Source organism: Canis lupus, chromosome 3 (genome assembly GCF_048164855.1).
Source record: "Canis lupus baileyi chromosome 3, mCanLup2.hap1, whole genome shotgun sequence".
NCBI lineage: Eukaryota > Metazoa > Chordata > Mammalia > Carnivora > Canidae > Canis > Canis lupus.
The window spans coordinates 27,164,688-27,186,584 of NC_132840.1; the positions used below are offsets into that span (position 1 = coordinate 27,164,688).

Sequence of the window (21,897 nt, forward strand, 5' to 3'; positions counted from 1 at the left end):
GACCAGAATAAAATAGATGTCCCAGAAGTAAATCCTCATATAACTGGCCAAATGATGTTCAACAAGGGTGCCAAGACCATTCCATGGGGGAAAGGACAGTCTTTTCAACAAATGGAGGGGCGGCTGGGTGGCTCAGTTGGTTGTGTCCAACTCTTGATTTTGGCTCAGGTCACGATCTCAGGTAATGAGATTGAGCCCTATGTCAGGCTCCACACTGAGTGGAGCCTCCTTACGATTCTTTCTCTCCCTCTTCCCTCTGCCCCTCTCCTACTTGTGTTCTCTCTCTCTCTCTCAAAAAATAAAACAAAAAACTGTGCTGGAAAAACTGGACATTAACATGCAAAAGAACAAAGTTGGACTCTTACCTAACATGATATGAAAAGCTAACTCAAAATGGATCAGAGGGGATCCCTGGGTGGCGCAGCGGTTTGGCGCCTGCCTTTGGCCCAGGGCGCGATCCTGGAGACCCGGGATCGAATCCCACATCAGGCTCCCGGTGCATGGAGCCTGCTTCTCCCTCTGCCTGTGTCTCTGCCTCTCTCTCTCTCTCTCTGTGACTATCATGAATAAATAAAAATTAAAAAAAATGGATCAGAGATCTAAACATAAGATCTAAAACTATAAACCTCTTGGAAGAAAAATAGGAAATAAAGCTTCACTACACTGGGTTTTGCAACAATTTTTGGATATGAAGTTAAAAGCACAAGTATTAGAAGAAAAATAGAAAAAATGGGCTTCACTAAAATGGATAACTTTGGTGCATCAAAGTTGCACTATCAATAGAGTAAAAAGGCAACCCACAGAATGGGAGAAGAGATTTGTTAATTGTACATCTGATAAGGGATTAATATCCAGGATATATACAGAACTCCTAAGACTCAAGAACAAAAAAGCAAACTACCCAACTCAGAAACAGGTAAAGGACTTGAACAGGCATTTCTGCCAAGAAGATATACCAGCCGCCAGGAAGCGCATTTGGGGGTGGGGCCTTTGGGAGGTGATTCTGTTTAGATGAGGTCATGAGGGTGGGGCCCATGAGGGTGGGGCCCTGAGTTGGGATCAGTGCCCTGTAAGAGGAGACTCCAGACCACTTGCTCTCCCTCTCTCTGTCCCCATCACTGAGGGCACAAGCGGAAGATGGCCCCTACCAGCCAGAAAAGCATTCTCACTAGAAATCGACCATGCGGACATCTTGATTGTTGGACTTTTAACTTCCAGAACTGAGGGCAAATGCATTCCTGTTGTTTTATCACCCAGTCTCTGGTACCTTGTTAAGGTAGCCTGAGCTAAGACGATGGAATATTATTCTGTCTTACAATGGAAAGAAATTCTGACACGCACAACAAAGATGAACCTTGAGGGCATTCTCCTCAGTGAAACGAGCCAGTCACAGAAGGACATATACTGACTGGATGATTCTGCCTACATGAGATACCTTGAGGAGTCAAACTCCTGGAGACAGGTGAAGTAGAAAGGTGGTGGGTGGGGGCTGGCAGAAGGAGGCAGGGAGGGAGGACAGGGAGTCAGTGTTTGGTGGGGACAGAGTTTTGGTTTTGCAAGGTAACCACAGCAGTGGGGAGGGACGGCGGTGATGGGTACACCACAGTGTGAATGTGCTTGATCCCACTCAGCTGCTCACTTACAGATGATAAATTTTATTGTGTCTAACTTGCCACTATTTTAAAAAAAATTTTTAAATTATTTTTTCCCACAATTAAAAAAAATAATATTCTTTTTAAAGGTAAAAGTAACTCACACTGCCTAATACTTACTATAATGCTGACTGTTCAGGTGCTTTATTTGTCTCAGTGACTGGTTCTCAGAACAGTCATATAAGATGAATAATATTCTTCCCATTTGCCCCATTGGGAAACTGAGGCAGCAGCCCAGGGTTGGCAACTGGCAACTCTGTGGCCAGATCCAGCCTGCAGACTGCATTCGTAGGTAGAGTTTTACTGGAGCACAGCCATGCCCATTCATGACGTATCATCTTGGCTGCTTTCACGCTACACCTGCAATCTAGAGTGGTAGCAGCAGAGACCATGCAGCCCCCGAAGCTCAGAATATTTGCCTCCAGTTCAGGACAGCTTCACTGTGTTCAGGGCCCAACACAAAGGGAAAATTTGGGGAAAATTTGGCTTGTTTATAAACTGTTATGACTTTTCAAAGCAGAGGCAGCAGAGCATTAAGCCAAACGTGCGCCCTTCTAAGCCTACGGCCCTCAGTGACTGCCCAGGATGAATGCCCATGAAGGCAGTCCTCATCAGCCCCTTTACAGAAAAAGCTGACCAACCCCTGTGCTGGAAAATCTGGTAACCCATCCCAGGGTCACACAGGGTGAAGTACAGAACCAGGCTTTAGAGCTAAGCAGGGGCCTGTGCTCCTGACCTCTCTGCTTCTGCTGGGGGCTCACGCGAGAGCCCCCGTGCCCTCAGGGAGACTGAGTTTGAGCACAAAGTGCTACAGTCTTTCTGGAGTATAATTTGAAAAAGATTATCAAAAGCTGTAAACATGCTCATGACCCAGTCTTAGAAGAATATCTAATATGTGCAAACGTTCATGGTATAGTTAAGTGAAGAAGGAAGCCCTCAAGCAAAATAGCATATGCAATATGGTCATAAATCCCCCCCCCCCAAAACATGTATTTAGATGGATACACAGACAAACATGGAAAAAAAGACCAGAATGATGCATCAAAATGTGTATAGTGGTTTTCTGTGAGAGGTGGCACTGTGGTTTATTTTTATGCTTTTCTTGATATTTTTATGTTTCACCCATTTTTATAAAAGTATGCATTATTTTTAACAGTGGAGCAAATAAATTTAGAAGCCTTCTGTAATTGTATTTTTAATTGCCTGGATGGTCTTCTAGAAGGGACAGGAACAACAACCTCAGAATCCACAGGTGTCCCTTCAACAGTGGGTCTTCTTGAGTGGTGTGTGGACCACATGGGCACCAGCCAAGGACACTCTTCAGGCCTCTGGTAAAGAACTGATCACCGCCCTAAGGATGCATGAGACATTCCCAGGTGCCTGGCCTTCCTCTTTGATACCAGAACTGGCCTTTTACTTCTGAATGATATGAACCAAGTTATTTAAACTTTAAGAAAGGGTCTGCACCAACCAAATCATAAAAGAAAGCACCCACCTGCAGAGAAGGCAGGCAGGCATGATGGTGGTACCTCAGCAATGACCTCTGCTGTACCTCCAGCCCAGGCGGGGCCCTGTCTGGGGTCTCCTACTTGCAAGAACCCCACTTTGGTCCTCCAGCGACTGAACCCTTCCCCATAGAGCAAGGAGCTCAGTCTTCACTTCTAGGTCATACTTTGGTTTTCTGGGACCCGAGAATCCCCTGCCCCAATGGCCCCAAGCAAACTTGTAGGGCCTGCCCTTTTGATGGTGGACCAGGCCCCTGGAGGTGAGAGGTCTGAGGTAGGGACAACAGGATGTGAGAGGGGAGGCTGGAGTAGAGCTTGGATGTGCGGGTTGGGTGTTGTGAGCAGAGCCGAAGGCGGGGTGCACAGACGTGTGGGCCAAGGGCCAGGGGCCAGGGGCTCCACGTACATTTCCTGGCCCCACAGAAGTCTAGGGTGGGTCTACATGCTTTATTTTATTTATCATAGTTAATTGATGTATAATGTTTTAATATTTAGACATGAGGAACATAAGCCCTACAAGTCCTCTGCAACCTGATGGTTGGGGAAGGCCAGGGTGGGGTGGGGTGAAGAGGAGGACTTCAGATGGCCTCATCTCCAGGGCAGTACTTTCCTCCAGTAGCAGGCCATTATACCAATTCAGTGCATTGCAACCTGCATTTTCAAAAACAAAATAGAGCAAAATGGAAAATACTGGAATGCAGCACTCACATAAGAGAATTTCAGTAAAATATTTGTTTTTTTGATGTGGTCTGGTCTTGATGTCAAGCACATGCCCTCCTATGGGTCTTGGCCAGGAGGGCTTGACAGAGCAGGGAGGGCACACAGACAGGTGATAGGTGGAGAGAGACGCAGTCGATGCACTGTCAGCAGAGCCCAGAGACCACCTGGACAAAGTGGCTCTAACTAGTTCCCACAATGAGACCTGAATTCATGCCCTGCTCTCCACCTCCACCATGACCATGAGTGACTCACCTGGAGACCTGAGAAGCCTCCTCCCCATCTCCTGGTCACCTCCCCTCTGGCCCTCTCCCCTCCACCACCCATTCTGCTCATCTGTCCCTCCTTCTCTTATAACCCCCTGTGGCCTCCTGTCCAATATCTAGTCCTGCTGCCACCTGGCTCTGTTCCAAACAAGCCTCGCTCGCTAGCCTCCGCCCCTTGCCCTGGCTTCTCTTCCCAGTGCAAGCACAGCCTCTTCATTTTTCATGGCTGCTCCCGTGTCTTCCAGGTCTCAGATCAGACGTCCTCTTCTCAGAGGAGCCTTCCCAAATCCCTTAGTCCCAGTCCCAGCAGTCCTAGTAGGTATCCTGCGGACTCACCTGCTCACCCACCTCCCTACTTTGCCACAAGAGGGCAGCTGCAGGAGACAAGCTGTCATTACAGGCCCAAGCCTGGCACAGAGCAGGTGCTCAGTAAATGCTCGTTGGATGAATAAATGAGGTATCAGAGTGATCTTCTAACTAGGGGAGTTCATTCTTTTAAATGCATAAAGTCATCAATCCACCCTGATACATTAACTCCCCAGGGGCCTGAGGCCAATGACCTTAGGCAAGTCATCTGACTTTCCTGAGCTTTGGTTTCCTCTTCCGTGAGATAAAAAGTTGGCCATGAGGGCTCCTGAGGCTCTTTCCCAATTCTGAAATCCTACAGCTACGTCAGAGTATCACTACTCCCTGCCCACCCCTCTCTGCCCATTTCCTGCTCTTCCCACTGGGGAAGGAAGAGAGAAGGATCTATTTACCGTGTCTAGGGAAAGAGATGAAGCTTCCAACCCTATCAAGAAAGGATGTTTTTTTCTCATTTTAAAGTGTTCTGCCTTTGTATTTATGTTTTAATGCTGTGGCTTTCTAATGTTTCAGAACATAAAATACATCCTTGATCTACTCCGAGGGTCCTAACGGGGCTTTCCTAAGTGGGACCATGCAGATGACCGAAGGGAACAAACAGACTGCCGGCTTGAGGCTGGCGCTGAAGTCACCTTAAAGTCCTACTCACCTGGAATGCTGAAGAGTGAACGTACAAATATTCCTTTTAGTGTCTTCAGTCTAGACTCTGAATGTCTGAAAATCTGCACATAATCATTAACTTTTATTAGGGACGTATCGGGCTTTACTGCAGAAATAATGTAATTATTTGCTAAGCTCCCCATCAGCTCTCACTCGTACAGGCAGGAGGACCCATGTGGAGTGCTGCTAGATTTCGGACAGAGATTTTCCTCGAGCACTTTCCAGTTATTACACCCTGGGAAAGGCCATAAAATTGATATCCGGCATCAAATCACTTTTACAGCTGGAAACAACTGAAGCTACTGTATTTTCATTCTAGGACTATAGCTTGATCATGAAACATCTCAGCATCCCACTTGCTACTCATATTTTCATTTGTTTTCTCTCTCTCTCTCTCTCTCTTTTTTTTTTTTTTTTTTTTTTTTGGTGGCAGTGACAGCCACCAGAGTCAGGATTTTATTTTCTCTACCTTCAGTTGTAGAGGAATGCTTTCATGCACTTTGACTAATAGGACCTTCCCCTTCCCAGCTCCCTTTATCAGATTGCCTGCCACACCACAATCCTTTTCCTGTCCACGACATCCAAATCCATGTGATGTGTCTCAGGAGAGGCAGAAGTTAGTCACCAACACCCACTTTTACTAATAGGCTGTCCCCAACTCTCTTAAAGAGCTAACTGAGCCAGGGAATCTGTATTAACTAGAACGCCAGGAAGGGGCTCACTGCCACTGCAGAGTGAATAGTCACAGGATGAACACAGGGTCACTAAAAATTTTTTCTTTTTGGGAAATGGAAACTTTCATTTTTTCAGAGTTTTAGTGAGATACAACTCACAAGCCATACAGTTTATGCCCTTGAAGTTCACAACTCTACGGCTTTGAGTGTATTCACAGACTTGTGCAATTATCTTCACAATCAATTTTAGAACATTTTTGTCACCCCAATGAGAAACCTGCACCAATTAGCCACCATCCCCTCCAGGTCTCCCCTTCCTGCCAGCCTCTTGCAACCAAGAATCTGCCTTTTGTCTGTCTCCATGGATTTGCTTATTCTGCACATTTTGTATGAATGGAATCCTACAATATGTGGCCCTTTGTGTCTAGCTAATTTCATTTTGCATACTGTTTTCAGGTGCATCCCCACTGTGGCAGGCGGCAGTGTTTCATTCCTTTTATTGCCAAATAATAGTCCGTTGTATGGACACACCACTTTATCCATTTATGGACTGACAAGTTATGGAATTTTAGGGCTAGAAGGGACATGACAGGTCCTCCAATGCAACCCTCAATTTTACAAAGGAGAGAGGAGGCACAGAGATGGGGACGTGACTTGTCCAAAATGATATAGCCAGACTGGGAAACTTGACACTAGAGCTTTGGTTTTGTAAATCATGAAATATTTCATGCATACTGAAAAGCATAGGAAAAACATGCAGTGAATTTTCGGTTCATAGCTTTCACCTATTTCCCTTTTGTGTCCCCTTTTATTTAATTCCTTGTAGGGGTTCTTAATAAATCCTAAATGTGAATCATTTGTTGTTTAAAAACTCTACCTATATCTTTTCCCAGTCTGTGTCTTGTATTGTCCTTTTGTTTCTGGTGTTCTTGATGTTTGGTGGACAGAAGTTTCTAATTTTAATGAATTGTCTGCCTTATTATCTATGATTTGTACTTTCTGAGTCTTGGTTAAGAAATCTTTTGTTAGTATTCTCCTAACTTTCCTTTAATTTTTTTCAATTTTTGCTTTTCATGCTTAATTCCCCTGGAATGTACTTTTGTGTCTGGTGTGAAGTAAATTAATTTTTTTCTAGAAACGCAACCTGATCTTCAGCACCAATTACCACTCCAGTCTTTTACCACTTATCTGTTGTGGGGAGCAAAAACATATTTTTCCTTCTACCTTTCTAGGTTCTTGGTGGGGGCTCTGTGCCAAAGATAGGTTAACAAAAAGCATACAAATTTACTTAACATAAGTTCTTCTGGGCACCTGAGTGGCCTTTGGCTTGGGTCACAGTCCCAGGGGCCTGGGATGGAACCCTGCATTGGGCTCCCAGCTCAGTGGGGAGTCTGCTTCTCCCTCTCCCTCCACTCTCTGAATAAATAAAATCTTAAAAAAAAAAATTCTGCATGACCCAGGAGCTTTCACAAGGAAATGGAGACCTGAAGAATAGTTAAATGTGAGTGTTTTTATACTGGGTTTAATGAAGAGTGAAAAGTCATGGGAAAATGTGATAGAACAATGGTGTAGGAGTCAAGAGGAGTATACCGCGGGAAATTTAGCAAGATGTATTCATTCAGATTTCTCTTGGCATTCTCTTTGGAGATAAGGATGCTCCTTTTCTCTGGGTGTAGAGAGGGCATCTGTCCTCTGAGGGTCTATGATCTACTTCAAGGGAAGGAGATCATTTCTCACATTCCTTCCATTTAGATTATTCAGTATACTAAGGTGCCATATTTGGAGGGAGCATGTGTTAAATCCTATCACAACAGTGCCACATCTATCACATAAAGAATATCTGTATATCTATAGGTTTAGTTTTGGGCTCTGTTCCTTTAGTCTGTTGGTCTATTGTTGTCCCAATACCACGTCTCAATTCCTTTTTTTTTTTTTATGATAGGCACACAGTGAGAGAGAGAGAGAGGCAGAGACACAGGCAGAGGGAGAAGCAGGCTCCATGCACCGGGAGCCCAACATGGGATTTGATCCTGGGTCTCCAGGATCACGCCCTGGGCCAAAGGCAGGCGCTAAACCGCTGCGCCACCCAGGGATTCCCCCCCTTTTTTTTTATGATAGGCAGTCAATTCCTGTAAGTTTATAATAAGTCCTAATATTTAGAAGGGCAAGGCCCACATCCTCTCACCTTGCCCTCTTCCTTCAAAATAGTCTTAAATCTTTGTCTTGTTTGCTTTTGCATCTAAACTCCAAGATAAGCTTGTCAATTTCCTCAAAATTCCTTTTGGGGCTTTGACTGGTATTGCATTGAATTGATATATTTATATGGATTTTACTTACATCTTTATGAGATATTGAGTATCTCTATCCATGAAGATGGTATATAGCTCTCCTCCTTTTTAATGTGTTTCTTTTTTTTTTTTTTTTTTTAAGATTTTATTTATTTATTCATGAGAGACACACAGAGAGGTAGAGACACAGGGAGAGGGAGAAGCAGGCTCCATGCAGGGGTCCCGATGCAGGACTCAATCCCAGGACTCCAAGATCACACCCTGAGCCTGAGCCAAAGGCAGACACTCAACTACTGAGTCACTCAGGCATCCCTAATGTGTTTCAATACATACATTTTAAACAATTTTGTAAATTGTGTAATTTATGTTGTAAATTTTATAATTGTAGTTTTACAATTTTCTTTATAGAAATCATACACATATTTTGTTATACTTATTCCTTGGTTATAAAATTTTTCTTGCTCTTATAAATTGTAGTTTAAAATTGTACTGTTGCCAGTATATAAGAATACACTTGAGTTTTAAATATCAGCCTAAAATTCAGCAGCCAAGATAAACTCTTAGTTTAAAAAAAATGTATTAGTTCAAATATTTTCATGAATTTTTATGCAGATGATCACATTATTTGTGACTTATGATAGTTTTGTTTTCTCCTTTCTACCTTACACCTTTTATTAATTTTTCTGTTCTTAATGCACAGGTTAGAACCTAAATCCTTTGTGTGGTTGGATGGAAGCACACACAGTGGGCATTGCTGTCTCATGCCTGACATTAAAGGAAGGTTTCTCATTTAATCTCTAAGTGTGATATTTGCTGTAGGTTTTTGGCAAATGTCCTCCAATGAGTTACGGAAGATCCCTTCTATTTCTAATGAGTTATGGATCTTTCTTTACTCTGGTTTTAAAAACAGTATTTATTAATATTTATAGAAATAAGATATGCTCACAGAAAGAGAAATCAAATAGGAGGAAAGTAAAAATGCACCTTCCTAGCCCCAGGCTTTCTTTTCAGACAAAACCACTGTTCATCATATGATGAACATGTATGGTTTCACTCATACGTGGAATATGAGAAATAGTGAAAGGGATTATAAGGGAAAGGAGGGGAAGCAGAGTGAGAAAAATTAGAGAGGGAGACAATCCATGAGAGACTTCTAACTCTGGGAAACAAACAAACAAAGGGTAATGGAAGGGGAGATAGGTGGGGGGATGGGGTAACTGGGTGATGGGCACTGAGAAGGGCACTTGATGGGATGAGCACTGGGTGTTATACTCTATGTTGACAAATTGAATTTAAGTAAAAAAAATATAAAAAAATAATCCAAGTGCTATTTGGATACTAACATTTTGATCAGAAAACATATTTATATTCATGAATAAAAAATGAAATAATAGGCAAAAACTTCCTTAACATTACTGATGCTTTTAAAAAAAAAAAAAGATTTTATTTATTTGACAGAAAGAGTATGATCATGGGGGAGGAGTAAGGGGAGAGGGAGAAGCAGGCTCCCCACTGAGCAGGGAGCCTGATGTGAGGCTCAATCCTAGGACTCTGGGATCATGACCTGAGCCAAAGATGGACACTTATCTGAGCCACCCAGGTGTCCCTATTGATTAATTCTTACTGAAAAATTGCTTTCCATCATGAAACTTTTATAACTATCTTAAGTTTACATTAATTTTCTATACGGACACTAAACATGCTTGTCACATGTCACCATCTATTGTAAACTAAATTAGAATTACTTTAATTTTCACATAAAATTATAGTCTTTTTTCCAAAATATTACAATATTAAAATAACAAAAAAGCCCACCGTTAACATTCTGTCTTTCCTTCTACAGATTTTCAATATGCATATTAGCACATATTTGTATACCCCTGTTCTTACACACAGATATCACACTGTACTCCTGTTCTGTAATTGGATTTTTTTCAAATAAAGCATTTTAGACATTACTTTATGTCAACACATATGGACCTACTTCATTCTTTTTAATGGTGCACCATTATTCAACTGTATGGATGCCCATGGTTGTTTAATCAATTTTCTACTCATGTACCTTTAGGCTATTTCCTTGTTTGTTTATTAGTCTGTTTGCTGGCTGTTGCACATAATGCCTTAATGAACAAACCTCTGTGCATCTGTGCAGGTACATCAACAGGATCAGCAGGAAAAGTTCCTAGTTGTGAATCTCATTGTCTAGCCCCCAAGTCCCTTTCCCTGAATCACCCTGCTCTTCACTAAAGGGAACTCAGGAAGACAGTACTTGCCTCAGTCAAGACCCTCCCCAACACGTGGATCTTTACATCTCCTCTCCCTGACAAGAAGTCAGGCCAGGGACCCAGAGGGCAGACAGCTTGCCTCCTGGTGCCTCCTGGTGCAAGAACTCCTCCGTTCCTCTTGGCCTGTCTCAGCCACTGCAGACTTTGGACCTTGTTGTTTATCTAGACTCACAGTGTCTCCTGCTCCTTCCTCATCCTTGTCCTGCCTACTTGGGTGCCTGGTACCTGTGGGCTCCTCCCCATTTTCAAGGACACCCTGGGTCTTAGACTTGGCTCCATGGTCTCTGCTTACTCTTCTTGACGCTGACTCCTGCTCCGCGTGTCCTGCCTCCGTGACATTCATTTTGTCCTTCTTGTAAAAATTGACTTCCCAGCCCCACCCCTTGACTGATCTTGGTCCTGTGCCTTTGAAGGGGATCAGAATATGCCACCCTAAACTATGCTACTTTGGCAGAACGATTATTTTGGAGTGAAGGTAACTGAGAAAAAGCTACCACAGGAAGGGCTCTCTGCTCTCCAGCTATCTGCCTGAACACAGGGCATAAATTCCCCTTGTGAAGATGTCCTAGGCTTCTCTTGTACCAGGATTGGGGGAGCAACCCTAACGGCAGAGGTGGAGATGGTACTAAGGCAACTCTGCATAAGCAAACCTTACTAAATAAATCTCTGCCATTGGTTCCCCCATATATTTACCTCCCACAATTTACTGCTTCCTAGAAGAAGCCCCCTCATCTTTCTCTTGGCTCTTTCCCACAATATAATGCCTTTTGTTAAAATGGTACATAAGCCCCCAAGTCTAACCACTTCTTTGGGTTTTCACTTTTCTGTGAAACCCTTGTGTACATAAAATTAAAAACAAAATCTGTATGCTTTTTCTCCTATTAAGCTGTCCTTTGTCAGTTTAATTTGCACACTCCACTCATGAACCGAAGAAGGTTGAGGAAGCTTTTCTTCCCCTACACGGTCCATGCTCCATTCTCAACCACAACCCTGTGCTAAACCAACGGCACAGAGAGGGCTTACTTGATTGAGCACACTCTCACGTACTCTCTACCTTCTAGCCAGGTGATCTTTTAAAATGAATGCCAGATCACCTTACTTTCTCTTTTAGGATATTTTTATGGCATCTCAACTTAGAGAAAACCCAACCACCACTCCACCTGCCTCTCCCTCCCCATGGCAATTCTTGCAACTATAGGGGGGCTACAAGCTGCCCCTTCCTCAGTTCTGGTCCTTTCTCAATTCATGGCTTTGGATGTACTGCTCTGTCTGCTGGACACAGTCTCCACCATCTCTGCAAGGCTCAGCTTCCTCCCTGTTAAAGGTAGATAGCACTTCCTCTGCCAGTTCTTCATGTTTCCCTCACCAGACTGCAACTGATTTTCCTTGGAGGAATTACCTGTCCCCTCCCCCCAATATGGTGTCAAACAACATGCCCCACCTTCCCAAAGGTTGTGGCAAAAATCCAGCCAATCAGACTCTCCCCTCTGGAATTTGACCTCTGACAGTCTGGCATTTGAATTTTCAACAACAACAAAACAGTTGGAGCAGATTTATTTCATAGGTGGTGCCCTGAAGGGAATGCCCCTTAGCAGTTGTTCTTTGGACAACCTGTCCCCTTTGCTGCCCGCCCCACCCCCTCTCCTCTCACTCCTGCCCATCCCCTTCCCTTCTTTTTTTTTTTAAATATTTTATTTATTTATTAATGAGAGACACAGAGAGAGAGAGGCAGAGACACAGGCAGAGGGAGAAGCAGGCTCCCTGCAGGGAGCCCGATGTGGGACTTGATCCCGGGTCCCCAGGATCACACCCTGGGCCGAAGGCAGCACCAAATTGCTGAGCCACCCAGGGATCCTCCCCCCCCACCCCCCCACCCCCCCCACCCCCACCCCCGTCCCTTCTTTACACCCTCTCCTTCTCCTTCCCTTCTAGGAGTTTTCCCTTCTTTCCCCCAGCCTCCCTCGCTCATCAATCTTGCTGGATGAATTTCTGTTCTTTGCACTCAGAGAACCTGCCGACACTCTCCACCACCTCCCTCCTCTCCTCTGGATCGCCCCTGCTCCTCCTCATTTATCCAGCACCTTCTATAAATATTTGATAAAGGAATTAACAAAGGCTAATAATGAACATGTGGCATTTTTCAAGGGGGGAAAGGCTTACTGAAAGAATGGGAGTGAGACCTTTCAAGAAAAGCACAAACAGCATAACTATTAATTGCATCATAAACTTTTGGCTTCGTTTCTGCTGCCTCCTTGGGCATAGACACGTGGCTTCTAGGAACTGTCTGGGAGGGCTGAATGAAGCTCTGTACCCTAAATTCCTCTGCACTGAAACACCACATCGAACCACCCTCACCTCCGTGGGTGATATCAGTGGTGAAAATATGGGATTATTTGTCTTCTGATGAAAGGGAATTTTTACTTGATGAGGAAGTGGAACTCAACTTTCTAATAATTTTCTAAATGCTGGAGACCATCTGTTTCACCTCTTGACCTCATGTGTTATTAAACTGAGTCTTTTCTCTTTCCAACAATGATGTTTTGCTGCACTCCAGTGACCAGCAGGGAGATGTGGAGGGTGAGCCCTGACTTGCACTTGCCAGGCAGGAGGGATATAGGCACATCCCAGGGAACCTAAGGTGTCCATCCTCAGACTCCGGGAGGGCCACCGAGTCCCAGGGCCCAGCATGCAGTAGGAGCTCCATAAATATGTACCTGGTGACTGGATCTAGTTTCTGGTGTTTTTGTTAGAAGGCTAAGGTTGCAACAAAGCAAATTCTTCTTTTTCCCTTGTTTCAGACATAAACCAGAATGACGGAATTCAGAGTTGGAAGATTATCTCCTCCAAGTGTCCATCTGAAGATGAATTCCCTCTAGATCCTTTTAGCTATTTACAGCTCTGGATTTGGGCCATTTTTCCTTATGTTAAGCCAATGACCATATTGCAAGTGAAGACAAAATGAGTCTACACTCTAACATGTGGTCACTCCTCAAATATTTGGAAGCATTCTTTTCTTTTCTCTGGGACCCCCAAATCCTTCGCCTAAAAAAATCTTAACCCTAACTGACTCATTGTTTCAACTACCACTCCAGCTCCTTTACTGAAGACCCCTCGGTCTTCAAAACTGGGGTCTCCAGGGCTGAGTCCTGCCCATTCTTCCCAGATCATTTTAAAGGTTCTTCTGTCTCACTCATGCCCATGACTTTAAACATCTTCAGTCAGCTAATGTTTTCCAGATTCATACCTGTGGCCCTGACACCTGGTCCCCACGCCAGACCCACATCTTCAGTCAGCTCTTTGGCCCCTCCCTTGGATGTCCCACCACCTTACACTCCACGTGCTCCCACCCAGACCCTCTCTCAGTGAGCAGCAGCCCCTTTGCCAGCTGCTCAATGCAAACCTGGGACATCTGCTGCTTTCTTCCTTTTCCCTCCTCTCTTCAATTCCAATTAATCACCAAGGCTTACTGCTTGTATCTCCACAGCTTCTCAGATCCCTCCCACTCTCTACCTCCCCTGCCATCACTCTAGTGAAAGAATTTCTCATTTGAGTGGTTATAGGAACCTCCTCTCACTCTGGGCAAAAAACTTGAAAAACTCTTTGATGACTTCCCATGGGACCTAAAATAAGATAAAAATATGAGCCACCATCCCTGACTCTTCACCTTCATTCTCTAAGTCTACTCTGTAATCACAACTGTCTACGCTCTGGCCCTATTTTGGCTCCCTGGGAAAACCAACATCTTTCTACCACAGGGCCTTTGCATAAGCTATCTGGGTTCCCTCTTCTCAGCAATGTTGTTTCCTGCTTCCCTGAGCTCTCTGGTGCTTTCTCATAACACCTAGAATAATTTGTCATATAACAAGAAATTTGTTGTGAGTATTTACTCATATATTTTTGTTGTATGCCTGTCCCCACAATTAGATTCTAAATTCCATGTAGGCAGGAATCTGGTCAGTTATCTTTCTCCCATGTCATTCCCAATACCCAGGAAAGCTCTTGGCATATATTAGGTGCTTGATAAATATTTGCAGAGTGAACATGCTGATGATTCAAGCATACATTTCCTGCCTGTCTTTCCCCTGCTGGCCCATGGGCCTAAGCAGTTCTAACTACTCAAAACCCACCTCATTATGTCTCTCCTCAATCTGTTTCTCCCTGTGTAAGCTAGGTTTCAGTGAACAGTCCCATGATCCCGGGGGACACCATCACCACCATATCCAGAGTCAAGCCAAGCCTTGTTGCCTCCCTAATAACTTGTATTTTTGTACCAGATTTTCTGCCCTTACCACTCTGAAGGTTTTGTTCAACCCTCAGACCTCACACCCAGTTGCCTTTGTAGCTTCTGAGGTTGGGACGCCCTCCTTCCGCACCCTGCCAGCCAAGCACCATTCCTAACTTCCCCATAAAAACATCACTCCATTCTTTGTTCCTGGTTGGGGAGACATCTCTCTGCCCCACTCACCCTCTCACCAAGAGAGTCAGTTTCCCTGACTAGTGTGTTTGGGAGACTGGACTGAGCCCCTTTCCATGCCAGCCATGCCCTGCTCCTTGGTGCCTACAGCTTCCTAACTTAGGGAAGAATTGTCAGGTCCACTTGGTTAGGAAACCAGCAAGGCCAGGTCATGTTCTGGGATATTCTCTTTGTTCAGGGACAAAAATGATGCTTTAGTCTCCACCTGCTTACTCCTTGTCCCAAGTGTACCATGCTGGTGGCTAACCCCTGGAACAGTGAACATTAAATGGAGGATAAAAAGTATGGCACTTAGAAAAGCATCTGGCACAGAAGTTCTTAGAAATATTAGAAAAAAAAAGAAATATTAGAAAAGATAAACTTGATGGGGAAGGGCCTTATTACCAGCCCCAGTAAACCTCAACAGACCCACCAAGCCCTGGCTCCAGGGACTCACACATCAAGCCAGGGGAGGTGTTCATCCAAAGTAAAGCTGTGCACTCGTGTGGGAGGGAAAGAACAGCACTTCGTGAGCCAGCCCCAGACCACACCACAGTCCCTCAAACCAGAGTGGTGCTGCCGAGAACCGGGTGCCCAGTCTCTGCGGGGGCTGCTTTCATTTCCTGCCGCCTGCAACCCATTTATTCTGCACTGAGGGCCAATGCAGGCTGGGGCAGTGACTCAAAGCCTTGTCATCTTCTGATGAGCTTCCTCTTTCTCCCCCTCCTCTTTCCCCTTCTCCTCCTTCCTCCTCTTCCCCTGCCTCCCCCTCCTTCTCTTCCTCTACCTTCTCCTCCTTGTCCTCTTTCTCCCCCACCTCCCAACAAGATCCCAGACCTGCCAGGTCTACCTCTGAATGATTCCTAAATTGTCACCTCCTCCCGCTGCTCCTGCTCATTTACTTCTCTGGACGATTTATTCCTAATTCCCAGCTGCATGGCTCCCAACCATCCCACCCCCACTCTGCAGCCAGAGGCCTCCTTGCTCTTGTCATCCCCAACTTGGAAACCCCTTGACAGCTCCCACTGCTCACAGAATAAAGTCCAGACATGTCCCTCATCAGCTTCTTTTTTCAGCTCCTGGTCTTCTTAGCCCCATCAAGCACCCCCGGGGGCACACACGGGAGCCTTCTTTCCCTTCCCCCACAGGCTGCGACGTCTCGACTTATACTGTCCTATTTACCTTTCACCAGGATAGATTCTCAGTTTGAAATAGTAGAACTGACTGGCTAATTTAGACAGAAAGACAGTTTTGAAATGGTATTGCATAGGGCAGTAACCAGTTGGAAGGCTCGGAACCAGATAAAAGAGCCAGGATGCTGCACACATTGTGCAGGCTCATTTTCTGGGTCCCATGGTCACATGAGGTGTAACCAGAGCTGGGGAAGAGTATGCAGAACCTCTCTATGATCACTATAATTGTGGATCTGCACTCACGTCGACATTAAAAGTTTGAATGGAAGAAAGACAAACCAGGCAGGCATAGGGCAGGGATGCTGGCTACAGGGGACAGGCCCATGCCCTGCAAGCCTCTTACTATAGGGGAACGATGTTGTTGCCTGTAGGATCCCTGCAGATTCAATCTCTCCACAGCTCCGGCTTCCACATGTGCCATTCGAGAGCATCCGATCAGGTCTCAGATCCATGGCCCAGCTCCAAGGGAGGAGAGAGTCTCGTCCCCTGACACTTCTGTCCAGGCAAGTGAAGTCTGTTCCCACTAAGGCTCCCAGTAAGGCAGCTGAAATCACTGATGGAAAGCCAAAGAAGAGGGCACAGTCCTCCTCAGGGACAGACAGTCTACGGGTCCCCTAGCCTGGAGAGTTTGCCTATCTTTATCACAGCAGCACCACCTGGGTCACCATTCACTCAGCAAATATTAACAAGCACCTACCTGGGCCAGCCATGCAGGGGGTGCTGCAGATTGCAAAGCAAGCAGGAGTCCTGTGCTCAGAGTCCTGGCCTCTTGTCCCGCAGGTTTCCTCCCTAAAGGATGTGGGAAGGAGGAATCTCCCGGCTTCCCCTGGCTCCAGGCAGCGCTGTGCCTTTGTCTGCTGTGCGCCCCAGGTGTCCTGCCCTAATCATTTTCCATTTCCCTTTCCATGTGCTGTGCATTCCTGAGATTATTCTCAGAGGTCCCTATCTTGTATTTGCCTGTGGGTAGTTAACCTTCGTTTTCTTTTTAGCTACCTGTTCTTTAAACATCTCAGCTTCCCTCAGAACCATGTCCACCATTATGTCCATTTCCCCCTCTTTGGAAAGAAAGTCGTTTGTAATGACACAGTTGGAAGTACTCTGAACTGACCTTCCCTTTTGAGATGCAATTCTTAGAATCACAAGACTTTTCAACCAGAGATTTGAGATCTTCCATGCTGATAATCAAAATATACGCTAACTCTGTGTTATCTTTCTAGGATAGTGCGAACCCTAAAATCACATAGTTGGCTACTTCCAGATTTCTATTATGTTGATTTGGCTAACAGTTCCCCTATATGGCGGTCGTTCCTGGGAGTAGATCTTCTAAGGCAGGAAATTGTTAATAAATCAAGAATTTGTCAGAAGCTTCACCATCTAGTTTACACATAGTAGCAAAAATGGCCTTCTTAAAACATGAAGTGGATCACACCATCCCCCTGTTGAACACCCTCAAAGCCTCTGCCCTTATCACCAAGTTCATCCCATACCACTCCTACTGTGTTCTTTCCACTCTTTGAGTAGCTCTAATTGTCCTCTGCCCCAGGACCTTTGCACCTGCTGTGTCCTCTCTCCTTTGCTTAGCTAGCTTCTTCTCTTCCTTTAGGTCTCAGGGTGGATTTCACCCTGCAGGAGGTTTCCTCTGATTACCCTTCCCCCCTTAGGCCCCTCTCAGTTAGATCAACTTACAGTTATAGTATTTCTTAGGCTGTGAACTTGTTTGGTTTTGGTTCTGGCTTTTGCTTGCTTACTGCCATTGGAAGGCCAGGTTTGGAAGGGCAGGGACTATGACATCTGTCTCCTTTACCACTGTGTCCTCAGCATCTATCCCAGTGCCTGGCCAAGAACTGACGCTCCGTAAACTTGGGTGAAGGGGAGGGGTGTAGGTGAAAGAATCTGATTTTTGTTAAGAGGCTTCCAGTGGACGTCTCACTTTTACATTGCTCTCTGCCCATTTGTGGAGTTCCCTCAGAGAGGGGATGGAATTTCTCCTGGGTCCAGGTGGCCTACTGTATGCTGTGATGACACCAACTTCTGTCCTCTCATCTTTTTTTTTTTTTTGTCCTCTCATCTTTACCTTTCCGTTTCTAAATGCATCCAGCCTTACAATCCAGTAGGAAGGAGGAAGCAGGGACATCATCTCACGTCCCTCAGACTTGCAACCAGATGTCTCCGTTTTGGAGGGAGCACTGCCTACTTCATTCTCTGAGATCCTGCTTCCAGGCCACAAGTACACTTCTGCCCGTCCTAACTGTTCCCTCGGTGAATCACTGGGTACTTCCTGGCCTCCTATTCTTTTTCCATCACCCCACTGTCCTCCACAGCAACCCAGATCACTGAGTCTTGGGGGCTTTTCCTCCCTCCTCTGCAACATCCAGCTTACAGTGTGTTCAGTATGCAGCCAGTCCTTGGGCAAACACATTCTGTCTCCGGCCCATGCATTCCGCTTCCAGCTAAGAGCCTCTGTATCCTGGTGTCTTAAGACATGCAAGATCCAGGGAGTCAAAATTCAAATAGCCGATCATTCATCTCTCTTATTTTCTCTTTCAACTATTTCACATCAGCAGGAAGAGGCTGGGAAGCCTTTCCACTATCTCCTTCGGGGCTGGGCCAGGGACCCCAGTCTCCTGAGGGTGCTGCTAGGTGGCCAATGCAGCAGCTGGGTAGGGGGCTGGGGTCTTCCAGGGAAGACCACATATCTCCCATGGCCATGTCAGGTCCAGTGGGCCCTGCCACTCCCCTTCGCTGGGAGTACCCCACCCCGGTGACTCATCCCTCTCTCCCAGACAATTTCCTGGCTTCTCCGGAAGATATGGTTTCTCCCTGGGCCTCTATGGGGCTTTCCCACCCCAGCCCGATTTGCCTCGGGTTTTGACTCCTTGAACTATCCTATTGTTCTATGAGCCCATGTGACCCGGCCCTGCTCTCTGCGAGAAAGGCCCAGGTGCCACATCGCACCTGCTCATACCTTCCCCGAGGCCCAGCCAGCAGCTAGGCTTTCTTCTCTGTTCCATGTCCCAGACTCCTGCTTTCTTTGCTCTTGTCCTGGATTTAGAGGGATCGACTGCTTGCTTCCTCCTTCCTACTGGATTGTAAGGCTGGATGCATTTAGAAACGGAAGCCTGAGGTCAGGACCACCTCTGCCCCATTCAGCCCCCAAACCCCAGCACCAGGCATGGTTCCTGCACAGTGTAGGTGCTCCGATTTTTATCAAGTGAATGAAGACACTACCTTAGGGAACTCTTTGTCCTACTGGGGAAGCCAACAACTTGTCCTGAACGGCTTCGTCTTCTCTCTGGGCTTGATAATCAGTTTGCATTTGCTGCTGCTCTTATCCAGAAGGATGCACACGGCTTGTTTCCCTTCCCTGGGACTGTTATCTTGGCGTCTGGGATGGGAACAGAATCCCCAGAGGGGTTCTGATCATCCATGGCTGTGAGGTGATGCATCCGAAGTATGTGCTTGCTGCTTGGCATGGCGAATACAGGCAGGTACCATGACTACAACAGTCAGGAGGAAGAGGAAGAGGAGGAGGATGACAAAGGTGAGGGTGATGACCAAGGTGCAGACCCTCCCTGGCTTACTGCTGAGCTAACTGTCTATTTCCCAGGCTCTGGTTCATCCCCACCTCATCCTGAGGAAGTGTGAAGCCACTTCCTTCTCATACTTTCGTATCTTCTCCTACCTAGGATCCGGAATAAAGGCTTGGCTCCTATCAGCAAACGATGACCAATCCGCATAGCCAGTGAGAGTGGCCAGGCAGTGAATCACCTGACACATGGGAAGAAAACCTTCCAAGGAAGAAAAGCATTCACATTTCTTTTGTATTAGATTGTAAAGCTCTGTAGTCAGGAGCTCTTACGTCTTTGTCTCCACATCCCAGAAATGGATATTCTTAGGGTTCTGGGGAAGGATACAGATACATCTAGAAAGAATTTACAAATGGTTCCACGCAACAATAATAAATTGGATGTTTCTTTCCCCAAATTATTTATCATATAATAAAATCTTATGGATGAGATTAAATTATAGAACTACCCATCTTAATGAATCTAATTAGAAAATATTGTAGGGGAGGAAATAACCGTCCTCTTCCCTCTTAGGTTCTATGCCTCGGGTCTGTGAACTAGGGTGACAGAAGCCAGATTAGCAGGAAATAGGCATACAAATTTTATTCAACATAATACTTTAATTTTCATGGGGGCAGATGCCTTCATAGAAAAGAAATGAAGACCTGAAGAAGCAGTTAAATTTGGGGAGCTTACAGACCATTTAACAAAGGGGGATAAAATGTGGAGAGGCAACAAGACAAAGGAGCAGGTATGTGGGCTTCTAGGGAGGTGAATGTGGGAAATAAACATACAGGGGAAACTAATGAAAACAAGGGTTATTTAGTAAGATTTTCTTTGCGGAGACTCATGCCAGCACCGTCCCCATCTCTGGTGATGTACGTTGTTCTTCCCTTCCTGGTATGGGGGAGTGGGGAACATCTTCAAAGGGAAATACAGACTGTACTTTCAGGCAGATAGCAGGAGGGCAGCAGAATGCATTTCCTGTGTCTGCTTTTTCTCCTTTGCCTTCAGCTCAAAATAATTCTCGGGGCAAGTAACGTATTTGGGGGTGGCATATTTTAATATTTTATTCTCCTTTAATATTTTAAAAGAAATTTAGGGGCACCTGGGTGGCTCAGTGGTTGAATGTCTGCCTTCAGCTCAGGGCGTGATCCCCGGGTCCCGGGATCGAGTCCTACATCAGGCGTCCTGCATGGAGCCTGCTTCTCCCTCTATGTTTCTCTCTCTCTGTGTCTCTCATAAATAAATAAATAAAATCTTAAAAAAGAAATTTAATTATATTACCCTCAAAACTATATAGAAAGCCAAAGGAGAGGAAAATAGAATCTTGCCCCCTGGAAAACATGAGATTTATTCAGGAAACAGAGAAGGATCATTTAAATCAACACCAAGTTACTAACATACAAAGAAGGGCTACTAAAATCAGGGCAAGTATGTTTTCCTCTCACAAATTAAATGTTTTCCTTTTTTAAAAATTTTTATTTATTTATGATAGTCACACACAGAGAGAGAGAGAGAGAGAGAGAGAGAGGCAGAGACATAGGCAGAGGGAGAAGCAGGCTCCATGCACCGGGAGCCCGACGTGGGACTCGATCCCGGGTCTCCAGGATAGCGCCCTGGGCCAAAGGCAGGTGCTAAACCGCTGCGCCACCCAGGGATCCCCAAATGTTTTCCTTTTGATCTTTCTTGTGCAGCAAGATTTTTTTTTTAATAATGTGTATGTAAATGATTATATACTTCAAACTAGTGACATTGAAATAGATTATGGTGGATGTGACTCATTATTTAGAAGAGGGGAAATCATGCAAGAGGAAGAGTATCTTGTTTGTAGGTTTCCTAAAAAGCTTAGTCTTAGTATACCTGTGAAGGGAAGGGGACGGGGTTCCCTGACCTTCCAGGAGCCTGCACCACATCACAAGTGGGCTCAGCCACCAGGGGAGGATGCCCGAGCTTCTGCCAACTTGAGCACTAATGTCCAGGCCTGCCTTCCCCTCTTGAATTATGCATAACGCTGAAGCTAAGGGAGTTATTGCTTTGGGCAGAGACGAACTCCAGAGCTAGGCACCTTCTGAAGACATTCATTCATTTCGGTGGAGGCGAAGACTGACACTCATTCATGTCCATGACTGGGATGACTGTTGCTACTTAGAATCTTTCCTCCAGAAGGCCCAATGTTCTACAAAATTACATTTTAAACATACTCTTTGGGACTCCTGGGTAGCTCAGCCATTGAGTGTCTGCCTTCAGCTCAGGGCGTGATCCCGGGATCCAG

The 21,897-nt window shown here is 45.4% G+C and overlaps 2 long non-coding RNA genes across 19 annotated transcripts in view; one reads left to right on the plus strand and one right to left on the minus strand.

Annotated features, from left to right (window-relative positions):
* The window catches only part of LOC140630143 (uncharacterized), a 61,978-nt gene that overhangs the window by 38,006 nt on the left and 2,075 nt on the right, over window positions 1-21,897 (minus strand). For 4 of the 14 annotated variants that reach the window (XR_012027938.1, XR_012027937.1, XR_012027943.1 and 1 more), the window contains exon 3: window positions 16,754-19,553. This is a non-coding gene — a long non-coding RNA (uncharacterized lncRNA). Of the gene's footprint in view, window positions 1-1,620; window positions 3,809-4,476; window positions 5,226-15,647; window positions 16,610-16,753; window positions 19,554-21,897 lie in introns of those variants that run through there. The other 10 variants (XR_012027947.1, XR_012027936.1, XR_012027944.1 and 7 more) reach the window with 8 other exon arrangements.
* Window positions 289-20,079, plus strand: LOC140630140 (uncharacterized). Of its 5 annotated transcripts, none has more exons than XR_012027925.1 (4): window positions 289-1,462; window positions 2,809-3,028; window positions 16,456-16,559; window positions 19,743-20,079. It is a non-coding gene; the product is annotated as an uncharacterized lncRNA (long non-coding RNA). The 5 variants fall into 5 exon arrangements; XR_012027923.1 differs by having other exon boundaries at window positions 290-1,462; window positions 2,809-2,983; XR_012027926.1 differs by having other exon boundaries at window positions 290-1,462; window positions 2,872-3,028.